At 40.6% G+C, this 17,222-nt stretch overlaps 1 long non-coding RNA gene across 1 annotated transcript in view; it reads right to left on the bottom strand.

The window, feature by feature from the left end:
• Nucleotides 1–8,074: 8,074 nt before the first annotated feature.
• LOC126915173 (uncharacterized) overlaps nt 8,075–17,222 on the bottom strand; it is a 51,855-nt gene continuing 42,707 nt past the window's right edge. The window contains exon 5 of the long non-coding RNA XR_007710047.1: nt 8,075–8,111. This is a non-coding gene — a long non-coding RNA (uncharacterized LOC126915173). The remainder of the gene's footprint in view (nt 8,112–17,222) is intronic.

Genomic DNA, 17,222 nt, shown 5'->3' with positions numbered 1-17,222 from the left:
CGGAGTGGGCCGAACGACACGGAGAATTCAAATTCGTGCATCGTCCTCACGGTTCGTAAGTCGAGAACGTTTAGCGACATCCTACATTTAAGTGCTCCGGTATCGTTGAAAGACGCGTTGTATAGAAACGGTGACCTTTCCACCTGAACCTGACTCTCTTTGATATTACGTAATAGCCCACGATCCGTAAATAACACTCCATTGACTAGCGTAACGCGATGATGAGCGTGTGGAGAACACCCTATCCGGAGTCCCGAAGGATTTACTACTGCTGCAACTGCAGAACGCAACAATCCCATTTGCACGGTCCGTGGTTCGAACATGCTTATTCATAGATAGAAGGCTCAGCTATCCACGGAAAGCAGAACGATATATTACGCTGAAAATTCTAAACCATTATTTAATTCGCGCGATTTTACGCTATCGCCCCGTTATAAATTGCGATTGCGACGTAATCCGACTATTTGCGATGTTCATTCGTTAACGAATATGTGGGCGAAGTGAAATTGACGTTGATTGGTTTCAACTCGTTTAATAACTGTTCCGTTATGATTTTATAGCTATTTATTAAACCGAACAGCTTGTTTCCTGGTCAAGTATATCCAGTTTTTGTTCAATGTTACGCCCAGGTGATCGAATCACGGAATTTTATAACACGTTGCACGTTTGAGTTTTCGAGAACCGTGATTCATAGCGTCGATTCGCTAGCAAACGAGGGGGAGAAAATAACGAAGTTACCATCGATCGTTCTCAGTTCCTACGAGAATTCTAATCTTCGCTCCGCGATTGTTAAATACCTTCTTTTTCCTCTGTTTTCCATAGCGAATTCGTTTATTCTCAACGAGAATGAATTTGTTATTACAACGATACGACGTGTTTGTCAAGCGACAAATTCGCTATCGTAGGAGACGTTACGGTCCGCAAAAGTGCCACGAGAACGCAACTTCTCGTGTAAATTCAATTTTCACTCAGCCAGCCGGCTAGAGTATCTTTTAAACGGTCATTATGCAAATCTAATTGAAAATTCGATGCGCGAAGGCGACCTCGACGAAGGCTCCTCTCCGCTCATCGCCGAACATAAATAACCGATGCGAAACACGCGAGTGAGAGTCGATGATAAAGTGAAACCACTTTGTAAGATGCACTTCGTCGAGATAACAGGAACGCAAGGAACGTGTACCCGCCTAGATATATGCTGATTCAATTATTTCTGTCGTGCTGTGAGCCACCCAGGTAGACGGGGCCATTTTACCCCATTCTTTCATCGTCCATTTGACGCTTGTATCGTAAATGAGCATCGTCTTCTCGTTACATATTTGTTTAATAGTTCTGAACAATTTTTTTTTTTTTACTAATTATCGAATTTAAGGAACGAAATATATTTCAAGATGAAATGAAAGTACAAACGTGGTATACGTGTTTAGAGTTTTGATAGAATATTTAAGTAAATTTGAAAGTATGTGTTTCGTTAAAGAGCAAGCGTAAAAGAACTTTTGAGAAAAACGAAAAGGTCAAGGGTTTTGTTAGTTTAAAGCAAAGTGCGGGGAGAGATTTAAGAGATTAAATACATGTAGCACGGTTTTATTAAAATTTTAAAAAGTAATGCGAATTCCTCCTTACAAAGCAATGTAAAGTTTGCTTTCGTAAAGTGGTTAATTAAATGTAAATCTGCAATGATTGTGCGAATGATTTTTAATTGTATACTCGAAATAATATCGAATATTTTGATAGAAATATTTGCTGCTGACTAAACATATTCTTAATTCTAATTCTAATTCTAATTCTAATGAAAATACGAATTTATGCTTATCGAAGCATTTAATATATATTTAGAATACCGTGTACGCATCTCTATTGCTGCTTAATCGCATTATTCGTGTCAGTTAAAAGCGGATAGTCCCAGTAGCATCGTTATATAAAACAAAGTGTTAAGAGGGCATTACATTTCGATGAGTCAATATTATTTTGCCGATATAGACCATCCATGACGTGAAATTGACGATCGCGTAATTCAGTATAGGCAAGGTCTTGCCGGTGACCTTACCGAAGCCCCATCCCAGCGTCGTTCTATTCAAATCAGATAGAACCTCCTTTCATCCACTCACGTTAGACAGGCTGATTAAGTCTTCCTCGGTGCTATTTTCGTACACTCTTGATTAAAAAACAGGAAATTCACGTGCATGATCCGTGAGAAGCCTTCGGCGATATTGCAATAAAGCTCAACTCATTCGCTTCGAACAAAGATTCTAATCAACGCCTCCGAAATCTAATTACATAATTCGGTCTCGAGCTGAAGCGACACCCAGGCTCGTTTGCGGATGAACGTCGTTTTCGTTGTAAAACTGTCGACACGACGGCGTCCGATGATCGATTACGAGCGTCGCCGCCGATGTGTTGCGCATTTTTTCGTCAAAAACGCTTTCAGGAATGTTGGGACGGTATCGAACGACGTGTCTTTGACGGTTCCAATTGAAAACGATTGAAGATTAATTTTTTGCTTTCAATTATTAACGTTAGATCACAGACATGACGAAAATCAGAGACGAATGTCACGGTAAAAAAGCAATTTGCTGCTTATTTTCGTGTATATCTATTTTTGAATCACTTCGATGGTACGCGTTTAAAATTGTGCTGAAAAATAGCAAAAGTAGAACGACTGGATCGAATCACTTAAAAACTATACTATACGATTATCGTATCGATACAATAGCGGAAGATGCTTCTACAGAGGCACAAAAACCGACTCTATCTAGTTTAACCCTCGGAAACGTAATCCCAATTAAACTCTGTAAAATAAGGGCGAATAATTAGGAACGAGTTGAAACAAGTACGCCGATTTTAAATTCCTCGACGTTTGGCATTAATCCAGATCTAAGACAATAACCTTACTTTCGTCAAGTTAAAAGAAAAGTATCTTCGTAACCAGGATCCGCGCAAGATATGCAGTGCCTCGTAACTCTGCGCTGGGTGCATCTGCACCGTCGAATGGAACGCTTTAAATTCGTGTTATCGTTCTATTTTTGTAGCAGCCCCTATATACGTCCACTCTGCGGATGGCGCTATTGTCTACCCTCAGACACAGATTCTATTTATAATTTCATCTCCGTCGATTGGGAACGTGGTTAAGGAGTCTCGGCTTCCACAGGAATCCCCCGAAAATCAGCGGGGATGAAATCAGTCGAGTGACGCTACCAGGTAATGCAACAGGGCATTGAATCATTAAATTTGGCACAGTTACGGTTCATTCTGAAACGGACGACGCGACGCACGCGATACGTTCGCTCATTCTGAAACCGACGGCCATTGTGCCGCTCAAATTGGTACATCTCTGATTAGAAACTTGCGCGTCCGTTTCATCGTTGTACCTGGACTCCGTGGGTGGTAACTTACGTGCGACAAGACAACGGCCCAGGCGAACACGATTTAAAGGGAACTTTTACGTGCAAATCCAATTAGTCGAAGAAGGCTGTTGCCCACTTTGTGATGTTGACACTTTTCAAGCAGCAGGTCCATTTAAGCGTCTCTTTAATTCCGGATAACGAATTTTTCGCAAACTATGCATTCTGTTCCTCTGGCGTTTGATAGAACCGAAGATTATCTTTCATTTTTAATTTCGTTTTAAAAGTGGATTTAGTTTAACAATTCAGCTGAAAGATTACAAAAATGATTTTGGTATTTTATTCGCTTTAGTGCTGATGCTTGAATCCAGGATCTAGGTTCTTGAGTTCCAGAATTTGTCCCAGTTATTCTAAGTTTCAAGTTAATCTAAAACTCTAATATTCCAATTTTTCATTCGTTTTTTCTACATATCACGTGCCATTAGTAATCCACGACGCGTAATAAAAGCAAACCTTCGTTGAACTGACAAAGATATTTTTGCCGTTTTGCTAATTGTAACATAAAACCAAAAGAAGATGAACGAATCAAAATATGAAGAATCCAATACAACTCCTCCTATTCTTTAACGAAACTTATCGACCTACAACGATGCAATTCTAGAAACTTCAATGATTTTTCGCGAAATATATGTTTTTCTCCCTAGTATTATTATATTCTTTCGTGCATCTTCCATTTTTATTTCGTTTATAGAAATTTTACGTTTCATTTATTTATTATTTCATCGATCATTCTGAGCCGTTAAATTTTCTTTCGTCAGAATTTGAACTTTTACAGTATCTTGGAATGTAGCAAAGTATTCAGCTGGAATTTCTCTCTCGGAAATGCTTTCGTGACAGACGCGAACGTTACATTATGTACTTAGATCACATAAGGACCGTTTCTATACCGTAGAGCGAAGAGCGACCTAGAATGGTCAGTCAACGAACGGTTGCGCAAGATGCAAATCATATCGCGGGATATGAGGGATATCCTAAGCCGTCGAAACGCACCGAACGCTTATTGATCTTCTCTTCCGCGAGAGGAGCGAAGAGAGACCATGAGTCCGAAACGACGCTCGCGGTCGTCGTGGATCTTGGATACAATGGTGACCCCGGCGAAGGTCTCTGTCAAACGACCTCGACACTCGAAACTGTGCCGAGGACATCAGGAAGAAGCAGTAAGACTAACAGTCGCACCCCTGCTTGAGTCCTTTGATGTGAGTCAAATCGGACGCACCGTGGTTACCTCTGCGTTCCTGATGAAATTTTAATTAAAAAGGACGTCGGTGAAAAAGAAGTTCGAGATAGATAATTCTTTTTCAAATTACAAACGTAGATTTTGTACCGACTTTCCATTCGATAAATCTTTTGTCTTCAAGATGAAAGTGGCGAGTATACGTACTTCATGCATTAATTTAATGTAATTATTACTAGGAATAAAAACTCGATATATTTGTATTTATAATGCTGCAAAGTATAAGAGTGAAAGTATTCTTGGATTCTACACGAAAGATTGCTATAGAAAAAACGGAAATGGAAATAAAATTGTTGATTGTCTTCCCTATTAGTTCTCTTTTTATATAATTATTATTGTATACAGATACATGCAGATAGATATCTATTGGAATATTAATGGCAAAGTTGTTGAAAACAGGTAGTTGCTTTTCTTTAGCTATAAACAAAAGATTTATGCGAATTTCAATCTATATAAATTTTCTGTTTTGAGAATACCTATCGAAGGATACTTCCTCAGGTAATAAAAGTGTATATTTTATGTGCGTATAGATGCAAGATGATTATTTTAAAATTAGCAACGAAGATTCTATAACATTAACCGCGATTCGGATGATTTTTAGATCAATGAGTATCTAGACAAAATTCCCCACTGATATGTAAAACGCAATTTAAGATATACCTTAGTAGAAGCTTACCTTCCCGCAAACTTGATTAACTTGTTTCTGACCTACTTCGTATTTGTTCTTTCGCAAGAAATGGAGTGCGCCTTTGTCTTCCTGTCAAACTCGACGCGAAACTCCTCGGCCCATTAAAAATTACGACTTAAAACCTCGTTGGCAGAGGAAGCCGACATACCAGTTGAATCAAAAACCAGTCTCGTTTTAATTTCCACAAAAATCCGCGATTCAGCCTACACCAGAGCAAAGCAACTTTCTACGGCTGCCTTCCAGCCAGAATATCTCCAAATATTTTTCCAACTCAACGTTCCACCAATTTAATTTACCTCGTTGATTCAAATCGCCCGAAACGAATGATCTTTGCAAATAGTTTCAACGTCGAACCAATTCTATGAAACCTTTAACAATCGTTAGCCCTCGAGATGTTAAAGAAAAAATACACGGTGTCCATTTGACGAAATAACTTTTATGCCAAACAAACCCAGAATTACGTATCGTACATGCACACGTGGTTTTTCGAGTTGAAACATCGGTCCGCGAGGAGCAACCGCGATTAATGCGAGAACGGGCACGGTCGGACAAAAGCGAGAGTCGTCGGTGTTAAACAATCGGAGAATATGGAATGGTCGCGTTTCAATGGCTTCTCTGGCTGTTGGTCACCGGCGTGGCGACCTTGTTTGGATATTTCCCGTATATTTTGCCGCTTCTGGTCACTTTATAATGAATTTGCTGGCTCTGGATTGTAAATGTGGAACTGGTCACGTGCGGCCCGTCACCGGTACATAGCCGTTTCACTTTCGTTCTGATACCCGTGTGCCTGTGCTGCTTCCGTTGCAATATCGAATTTTCTGATCTCTGTCGTTGTTTCGTCAGTGTCGCCGTGGACGAGCCTTTCGAACTGGTCAATGGTAGAAGGTTGCGTTTCTTCAGCAATCTTAACGGCGACACGGCTAGGATCGTCTTGGCGACGCTTCGTCGACAACGCCAGAGAAGTAGAGCTGTGGCGAACCATGCAAACCAGGGGCCGGCTCTTGGTCCCGGGGCTGGCTCCCTCGACCAGAGAAATAACATCTGAGAATAGTAGATATATTGTTCTATTAGCCGAGTAGAACAGAAGATGCAAAAAAGATACAAATATTTATGAAAATTGGAGAGTTCAGTTAGAATTAGTAAAGTAAGTGTTTATTTGCGATTAATAAACCGCGAATGTTTATGTGAATTCACATTTTTACGAACATTATACTTTCGATATTTTATATGCTCTTCCATATTATGTATATCGTGTAGTTTTGCTTTATGAATGGACGAGCAGTCGCAGTTTAAAAAACAATTGGTCACGTGAATGCTGTAAAAAAATATAAAAGGTCTTAAAACGCGTCTCGAATTTTTCATCGGTAATTCTTGTTCTAACTATAGCAAACGAGAAAAGAAATATATATATATAGTTTACACGTATAATTTTTAGCGTTTCAATCTACATATTCATTCGAAAAGATGGAAATTTTTATTCGACGCAGCCGTTATCGGTCTCAGTGGATCAACTTCGTTAACTCTATCAATGTTTTCCAATTTTCTCAGACCAGGCGCGGTGGTAGATAGAAAATCCGTAGCGAAGGTGTCGAATTACCGATAGACCTGGAGCTGGTGTTCTCCGTGACGAAAGATCATTTGCCAATTAAGAAGCAGGATTCGGGTCGAGCGCGTGGGCGTGCACGGCGTTAATTGAAGTCGCGAGTTTATTCGAACGATAACGAAGCGAGCGGAGCCGACCAGTCGTTCCGTGTGCTATGGGAAACATTTTTGTCGTTGACGGTTCGCAATTTTTCATTAATCAAATCGCCAGTGCGCCAGCAGGCTGCAGAGCAATTAGCGAATAAATTACAGTCACCAAAAGGGAGGAGCACGAAACGCTTTTGCTTCCCTAGTGACGTTTTTGCACCGAGTTAGCCAAGATAGCCTACGATATTTCAATGAATTTCAATCAATTCGTTCTCGTTGCTTTCAACACCGTCATTTTCATGGAAGAAGGAAAGAAAGGAGATTGATCAGAGTCTGATCGTTAATTGGAAATTTGACGCGCGTGTTCCAGTGCTAATTTAAAACATTTTTCTTTTATGCAACGATCTAAAAAAGGCACCCACCAATTTATAAAATTTGCTTGAACACGAGACAATTAAAAACACGCCGCGATCAAGTACCCTTTGAACCTGACGCGCATATACCCTTCGATTGACCGCATAAATTGAGACGAAAGGGATAAAGGTTAACACACACTGCATTCTCCTTACTTTGGTCATTCTCGCATTCTCTGGATTGCAACTTCCCAACTGAGAAAAACGTCTAAGGGTGAGTCAGGATAGGAGCAGCAAAGGGTTAAGAGAGAGGAGAGAAGAGAAGAACGTTAGTGAGAAAGATCGATTCCGTGACCGTCGTGCTTTTTCAAGGCTGTCCAGCGCTAAATCCACGATAATTCGTTTAGGTAGACCGGTATAGATCGCGGTAGTAGGCCGCGTTCAGACTTTTATGGCTCCCCGAACGGCGTGAATATCGTCATCCTCGTAGAGTTTTCCTACGTTTACCCTGCGTTCCTTTCCTCTCTGAACACATACATGTACTGAACACGTACACACGGCTGACCCATTTGGCAAAGACTACCGCCACGGAGAATTCCGCATTAGCCAGCCGCCGCGTGTTTTTACCGTTAAAACTGACCTTATAGATCCAGTCGCTGGCGCGCTGCCTGAAACTTAGGGGTCGATCGACTGGCCGAAACATAGAATGGCCGTGAACGGAGACTTACTCTGAACGGTAGTTGAACCTGCTACAGAAAGACGGTGTTTGCGTTAGAAAGATTAAATACGATTGAATGTAACGTATACGTAAGCTGTAGTACGTGCTTAAAAGACATATATGTAGTTACCATGGCTCACGGAACAGATTGAACGTTTGTCGTAAAAATCTTTTATGTTTATATACAAATTCCGTTGTGTGCGTTACACGAATGAAAAACGTTTAAAACTCTCGTTAAGTACTTCGCTAATCTCTGCGTGATATATACTTCAAGTTGATCCACTCGCACTTGACAGATACCGCAAATGATTACGGCGATTATAAAAGTTCTTCTTCGTTACTGTGAGTTTACATCTTGCCTGACGCGAGACTTATGAATATCTGTTAATTTCTAACAAAAGAGTTCGACATAGTTCAGGACGAAGAACCGTTGATTAATCTATAGGAAGACGATGCCGATATCTGTTTCAAGAACGGCTTTATAAAGTGCGAACAAGCCATCTGATCGAAGAAAAACTACAATTGTAGCCGCAACAAGTATCGGTGCTTAAAAAAAACCTCCGAAACAAACGCGCAGACGGTAATCTACAACGGAAAAACTAGATCGATTTGCTGACCTGCAAAAACTCAATTCCGAGCGGGAAAAACACATCGGAAGAAACTCTGTTCCACGGTCGAGCGACAGAAACGGAATACGCGATGAAAAAGGTAATTTATCGAAGCAAATGAACGCGTTGCGTGCGGGCTGCCAGAAAGGAATCTGAATATCTTTGAAGAAAGATCTAAGAGACTAGCTGAAATTTTAGAAATCACAATTACGTAGAAAAAAAAGTACGTTTTCTCTGTTTTGATCGATAGCGATCTACGTACCCATGGTCGATATTTTAAGAAATTTCACTTATACATCTATGTAACAGCTTCTCAACTTTATCTCCCGAAATAAACACAAAAAGTATGTTTTATGGTTTGGATTGAACTTATATATTACGTCCTGGTTACTCAGACCTTGACAATATACATAAAGCTCAATGAAATCAGCGATCAGTGTACCCTTTTTCCAATTTGCATTTAACGTTTGATCGTCGATGTATTATCACTAGGAAACACGTTTCACGTGTCTGACCAGTCAAAAGCTGAAAGTGGCCTACCATTTACGACAAGAAAGTTGTCAGACGTTAAAAATTAATAACGCGAACTGATTAACTGCGACTAGGAATTCTTCACTGTTGTAGTCAACTAGATAAGAACAAAGAGCCGACGTTGCAAAAGAAAAAGGAGGAACGTTAATGGCCTTCCCAACGAAGAGAACTTGACAAATGGTGGTCGACGGCGATGAAAGAACGGCTGCGTTTCGTTTCGTGGCCGCGTAACGAGTTCGGTCTTTCAGAACGGGAAAAGGGCCGACCATAAAGAACCGAGGCGATGCGGAGGACAGCTTGAATCGGGCAGCTTTTGTGACTACCTACTACCTACGCGAGCCTAAGATATATCGCGTGTCTGGAACAGTCGAGGGGAGCCAACGTGGAAATGGCGAGAGAGGGAAAATTTGCAAAACGCAACAACGTCCGCAGCCAGGATATAAATTAACATACAGCAGAACGAAAGATAAGGGACCTGAACGTTGTGGATGACAGGTTGAATCAGAAGCACGGGGATGTCGATGCTTAAAATATATTATGCTCGGCTGGAACTGAAACTCGATGAAATAGGGACAGTGGAAAATAAATGTTACTCGATTATTGTGTAAATGTAAGACCGAGTGTATTATAAAGTATCGAATACGAGCAATAAGCTGATAAATGAAGTCGGTGCTCTTGCAATTGTCAGTGCATGTTAACCAGTCCATGAGATTCGACTTTTCGCAATCATTACATTTTCTATACTAACTGTTACCGAAAAAATGTAAGGGTATCGGGCAAAATACTGAAAGTCTAAATATATAATATACATCATTGTTTATAATATGAGTGTCAAAATTAATCAAAATAGTGATCAAAAAACGCTACGCATATGGACTATAAAATAATTAATTTTGCTACCTCAAATTAATGAAATTGTTATTAAAATATAAGCGAATAAGCGAATCGTTAATTGGCCGACGTTTCAAACGAAATATCAATTCTTAGAGGTTTTCCTTTATAATTTCGTAGTAATTTCACAGAGTTACTTAAGCGTCTTAATATTTATGAGCAGGAATGTTCCTACGTTTAATGTAAGTAAGATTAAATTGAATGAAAATGGTGAAAAGGGAAACCGAGAGAAGAACGTTCGAGGCCCAAGAGTGAATTAATATGTATAACGTTATAAAATTACGGATGTGAAAGATAAGAACGAACATTAAATTCAGACTCTGATCATTAATTTGTTAAATGTACCGTGGTTAATTGAAAATGAACGTGAATGGGAGAGCAAGAAGAAAAATTCATGTATTAACAAAATGAGAGTTCAGGAGATAAAGAATGCGGAGGACAAGTACAAAATAGCGTGCTGTGTTCAGTTCTGTGTTCAACCATGTGTAAAATATGTAGCGATTAACTGGAAACGACTGCATATGGAACGAAAGCAACGAGAAGGAGAATTCACGTGCATTAATCTGTGTATGCGTAATTGAGTGAGTAAAATTGAAGCGCGATGGCTGGAAAACATCTGTGACTTTTCTGATCGCCAGTTCCTTAAAAGTTAAATGTTTTGTACGCACATACATATATCAATGTCTGCTTCGTTCTTAGCTGTATGAATGTCAATTCCATTATATAAAAATATATTCTTCCCAGAAGCTGTTCGATCATTAACCCTTTTCATTATTTCAAGAAATTTTAATATAGATTTCCTCTCTCGTGGTATTAAAGATATGACACAAGAATGATTAAAAATTTACTCTAAAGTGAAAACCAACCATTTAGAAACAACCGCGCGACCATTTAAAAAAAAATACAAATAAGAACATGAAGACTTTTTGCACGCGCGGTAGCAGAAACTCCGCTATTCCTTCCGCTTTAATTGGAAGCATCAGCCTCGAACATGAAACTCGAGAGGCCATAAACCACAAAGTCGAAAACAAGCATCCCTAGTAAATTCAATTTCCCGAGAGCTCGTAAAAACTTCTGATCCTAAACCTGCCATCTTCTTCTTTCAACAACTCTACGCTGCCCCACAAAGGACAATCGTCAACGACATCTGTCCTAGAGTCAGAATCGAACAGAAGGAAAAAGAAAGAAAGAAAGAGGGAGAGAAAAGGTGGCTGCAATAGATAGCCGAAGGTGGACATCCTCTGTCCTCCCCTCTGAGGGTGGAAGATTTGATATCGGTTCTGAGGGGAAAACTGAAAAAAAGGGGAGGTCAAGTAGCAACCGGAGAGATACATTTGAGATAACGGCGGCGCGGTGGGCCGATGTCAAGGCGACCGTGACACGGTGAGACACGTCTCGATAAGGACGCGAAGAAAAATACGACGCGGCTGGTAAATTGCGAAGCGAAACGTCTCGAGGCTTCCTTGATCGGCTGATATATCGCGACGACGCGACGCGCGGAACGACGTGACTTGGACGCGAAACGCGGCGATCCTTTCCAAGTCTCCTCGAGAGGAACACCTTAAATGGTGCACAGTGAACACGCCTCTTTGGTCCCTTGGTTCGTTTCCATGCAGAATACCGATTAATCGGCAATAAATAACATGCATAAACGGTGTTATCTTATTAAGATACATCAACGTCCAGTGTTTCCATTATCGTGTCGGCTTTTAACGTTCCGACTCGCTAGAATGGAGAAACCAGGCGCTCTGCTCGAGTATCAAAGAAGCCAGTTTCGTGTTTTATTACACTACACGTACACCACTTACGGTATCGTGACACACGATTCTGTGGCTTTGATAATGCGAACAGGGTTACTGAGATTACTTCTATGTACTTAGGTGATGTTTATGTTGAACCGAGTGGATTGAGAGCTCCCAAGTGCACGTATGAGATATCAAAAGGGTGATTGTAACGTGGATGCTGATGGAAGTAAAGTAAGAAGATGAAACGGAGTACCTGACGTTTCTCGTGAAATATTTGGTTTATCAGCGAATCGAAAAGATCAATGGTATTTAAGCGTTTGTTAAGACGTTCAGCTAGAGAAATCAGAGGAAGGGTTGATTTAAGTTCGTATGATTAAAGATTCATTTTCGATGCGTCAAAACGTGTAGATATGCGGCTTTACTCGGCAACTGTCTAGATATTATACGTGATTATTTTTAATGGTTACACGGTTATTTGTAATACAGTAGCTGCTACAAAAGGTATCTACTCTTCCTTTATTTGCATAAACGTTTTACTTCCGACAACTAAATGAGCTAAAATATGACGAAGTAAGGACAGTGGTTCAGAAATGTATGATATTTTCTACAATTAAATGAAATGGGTATTGTTGCACAGTGAGCAACCAAGCAGTCATATAGAACGTTGTTTTCGATATTCATTCCTCCTGATATCGGACTGGCTTTTTTTTTTTCTACAAACAAACCCTTGCTTTCATCATATTTCTGATAGTGACATGCACGTCCAGAAATAAAGTAACTTTACTACGTATCCGCTTAAATATTTCGAACCAAGGCCAGTGCTCGATCAAAGCTGTAAAACTGTGTCATGGATGTGCCTTGGCAGCTCGAGCGTTTTCGCTCTTTTTTTCATCTCCATTTCGAAACTTTCTACCCAGGGGTATGACTTTCACGTTCCCTAGGAAACAGTGACGTACAAATTTTGGTCCTTCTTATTCCCTTACGGCGTACTTTCACTTCGTTACGTTCTATGTTAACCTTTATATTACACAGTCGTCTGAACTTCGGAAAATTTTTCAAGTGTGTAATCTTCATATACCATATTAGGTTGAAAACTGATAATAGCAGATGATAATAATAAAACGATCAAAATAAAATGATAAAAATTACAGTATGTTAGGAAGCGAGCAAATGCTGGATAATTATATTAGGTGAATATAAAATTTCCAGTCGTGTCTTACAAAATCCTACAAATTCTCGTATAATAAATTTCAAAGTGTTCATAACGTCATATAATCACAGATATTTCACAATATCAAATACTACATGAATAGGAATATTATCATTCGATAAACGTTATAATCACGATCAAATTCTCGTTGACTTGTCGGACCATCATTATCATCTTCGAACTCCGGAGAGATTCGAAAGATCAAAAATACTGCAAAATTACTTGTAACGAGAGGAGGGAAAGTTCAACTGATATTTACTCAAACTTTCTTTAATCAATCAACTGAATGCTAGGAATTAAAATTATTAAAACTGCACGATCGAAAGCACATAAAGAGACATCGTATATATCAAATACATATGGGAAGCCTCTGTTCGAAGAACAAGTGATTGCACACTGTCATGTCGGAGCCATGTGCAATGTGCGCCATACAATTATTGTAATATGTATATCGGCGAAAATAAAATTTCTCGATCCAATTTACGCGTCTACGTTACTCAGTCGTACGAAAATCTCATCTAGCCGACCATAAAACGGCGACAAAGTCCCAAAAGCAAACACACGTATACCTTGACGTGTCTCGATCCACTCCAAACTTTCCACCTGGTCTCCCGTCTGGATCTCCACCGCGGAATCTGTCGTCCACTGCCGATGCAGTGGATGTCGTGCACGGCCGTGGTTCTCGTGGCGGTGGAATCGCGCGGCGAGGGATCCACCTGGGACCTTCGTGCGCCGTTTTCTAACCAAGCAGCGGCTCTTCGAACACGTCAGCCTCGCATATGGAGACACGTCCGGCAGCGGCCCGGCGACTTTTCATATCCTTCGACCGTGAATTTCCCTGGACAACGATCGCCGCGAACGAGCTCCGGACACGCAGCAGGGTCGCGGCTTTTGCACGCGGCTCAATGTTGCGAGAAAAAATTATTAGAAAATGATAGAAAAAAAAGTGTTGGGTCAAATGACAGACGAAGAGTGCCCGGAGGAAAAGAAATTTAGACAAAGGATGGAGCGACTCGCGGCTGATCCGGCTGAAGTTCGCCGATCCCCGATCAGGCTATCGATCGATCCTCGAGGCGAGACCTCGTTCACAGCGGTGGCACGATGCGCTTCCAACAGCGATCGTACGTACGGCCATCGAGAAATAACGAATCGATCGACCATGATGTGCCGCGGCTCCAAAGAAAATTTGTCGCTCGTCGAAACTCAAACCGTTGCAGAGTAAAGCGTTATCGGACTTTGTTTCGCGCTTCGGCTGCAGCTGAGTTTTTGTTCGAGCACCGTGCCCTTGTCTTTTCAGGTGATGCTATGATGCAGCGCTGTTTGACCAGTTGGTCTTTTTTAGAGCCAGCAGATGCCTCTTTCGATGGCATTATTTCCTTGTAACTTTAACGTCACTTCCACATCTCCACTTTGGTCGGTGTGAATTTTCAGACGTATTTGGTTTTAACGCTAACTTGTTCAAAAATATGCTGCGAGTAACTTTAGGATTAGTTGTCGTACTCGACTAATATCGTTTCGCTATTCAATGGACACTCAGTTGGAGAGCAGATCATCGAATATAACTACGTACGTATATAATGAAACTACGTTAGGCGAAAACTAAGCAAAGCTTGCCTCGTTTGAACGTTTCCGATTTTAACAAGTCTAACAATATTCTACGCGATTCGCAATTTTCCATTGGGTATTTCGTAACAAACAAAAATATTTATCTTTACCAAAGGAACCAAGTAGTAACCGAATATTTGCGTTATAAGACAGATTTTTATTCATCGGTCTGTGAACCTTTCGTTTCCACCACGTTACACCACAAAACATGATACGCTACACTAAAATCGACACCAGTAAAAAGTGCAAAAAGGAACACGATATAGATCGACGCAATTCTATACCCACAAATTATTAGCGAGCGGCATAAGAACATATTACTTTACAGTTTCGATACAATGTCTTTTTTGTCCATTTTTTCCCTTCCCTCGGTTGAACGAGTATTGCCTCGTCGCTTGTCGAAGGTACGGTAAAACTTCGATACACCCTGCTGCACACGGAAAACGATCCCCTTGGCTAGGGTCAACCTCCAGTCGACTATAGTCTTTTCGCTCCTTTCTAAACTCTCGTGCGCTCCCGTGACGTCACTGGATCGTGTCAGTAGGTCAGAACCTGGATACGTCGTCCGTGTGCGCTGCTGTTTGTTCAATGTACTGGGTGCTCGCAAATTGCATTACCTGACTGAAACTTTGCCAGATTGTATACAACTGTTCGACGCGTTACTTTTCTCGCGTTGTTTCCGTATCGATAGCGAATCAAGAAATTACCGAAATACAGAAACTGGTTGGAAACTTTGAGTTTATTCGAAGAACGTCTGGAAAACGAATTCTTCTTCGCAGTCAAAGAAATTATTATTACAATTAACAGAGATTGTATCTAGAAAATTGTAACTGTTGCATAGCTGTATATAGTTACGCGTTGTACCTATCGAAGAAATAATATTTCTCGCATGAGGTTGAAAAAAAAGCAGTACAGCATTGAGAATTAAAAATTTGTTATTAAATATTTATACGAACAACGAGTATCTGTAATGTTACGCTCGTTACAAAGGAGAATATTTTATATATACCGAAGGGAAGGAAGATAAATATTTTCTTCAAAGTAGTTCTTCACACGTTACGGACTTATATTTTTCTTCGACGTTGATTTAGCTATTGTAAGCGGAACAGCCGCTCAACGAAACAATTCAGAGGTTTAAATTCGAGAGTGAACAGAATCTCTGCAGAGAATTGGCAGCGCAACGAAGCAGCTTGTACGATGGTAGACGTCGCGAAGCTCGATTCAGTGAAATTTCACCCGAAGCATCGTTGCAATGGAAACATTGTCCTTGTATCATTCGATTATCCGAGAAGCGATACAAAGTGTATGCAACCGTAACGAAAAGAACACATAAAATAATATTTTACATGCTACGCAAGAGAAAACATGCATAGTGCATTTGTACTTGCTTCTATTTTTCCTTACAAGGATTATCGTTTGAAAGTCCTATTACATAATCGTATATGGTTTAAGCTGTGACTCGAAGTAACGATTGTCAGCCCTTCGTCCTCGCTCTCTACAACCGATCGTATCATATACCGATTGCAAATCTTTAATTGACAAGCCTATCATTGTTCGTTGTACCGACGTTCATTTATGTTTAACGTATACAAAACCAGTTATGTTGTGTCTCGCACAAGCATGCAGTCGTGCAGACGCACAGACTGAACGTCTGATGTGTCAGGCTGAACGTGACATGCAGAATCATAAGCATGGTACGTATCTTACAAAGGGACACACGTTTTTGATATCGCTCAACGCGTTACACACGTTCGTTTATTTTTAGACGTATCTACTGAAAGACGCCTGCGGGACATATTGCGTGTTTTCATATGCGCTCGATCGTTAAAATTGGCACGAGATTATCAAATCGAGCACCGACATAAAACGTGGGAAAAGCGTGAACGCTATTCACTCAAAAGCAGCCACGTCGACGCGTGTCGTTGATGTAATGCGCACGAAAAATTATATTCGTCCGATTAACCCCTTTTACGCGTCACCCTCGCCGAACGCAACGTTTTCTCCAAGATAAAGGTTAAAGTTTATCGAGTCTTTGCAACCTCGACAATTTACCGCGGTCATTAATTTCTTCCGCAACGTTGGTCCCTTGTGCAAGACAAATTTTTCTATAGTCCGCGTACGTCGATGTGTATTCCGTGCGACCACGTTACCGCGCCTTTGATCACCGTTTTTTTCCGTTGCGTTTTCTGCGATAAAGTCGCCTGAAGATCTCACGGAACAAGTTCCTCGGCTGACAACACAAATTTCCACGATAATTCAACGTCCGTCGCGTTTCTCCAAAGTTGTAGCAGGCGAACGAGATAAACAGCAAATCGCGCAAATTCTGTGAATCGCTCGTAAATTATTCGAGATCGCGCTGTACAAGCTGAGGTCGGTCGTATCTTTTATGACATTAATATCAATAAAAGTGAAACCGAACGAAACCTCGCCGAGAGTTTGTAACCATTTCCGTGGAATGATCTCTGAGACCGTTGCAGAGGATTTGTAGAATTGTTAAAATTAAATCTAATTTACATCGAAAGGGATCAGAGTGTGTGTGTAATGCGTCGTTC

The sequence above is a fragment of the Bombus affinis genome, chromosome 4, assembly GCF_024516045.1.
Source record: "Bombus affinis isolate iyBomAffi1 chromosome 4, iyBomAffi1.2, whole genome shotgun sequence".
Lineage (NCBI taxonomy): Eukaryota > Metazoa > Arthropoda > Insecta > Hymenoptera > Apidae > Bombus > Bombus affinis.
The sequence above is the reverse complement of the archived record's forward strand: the minus strand, read 5'-3'. Positions and strand labels throughout refer to the sequence as shown.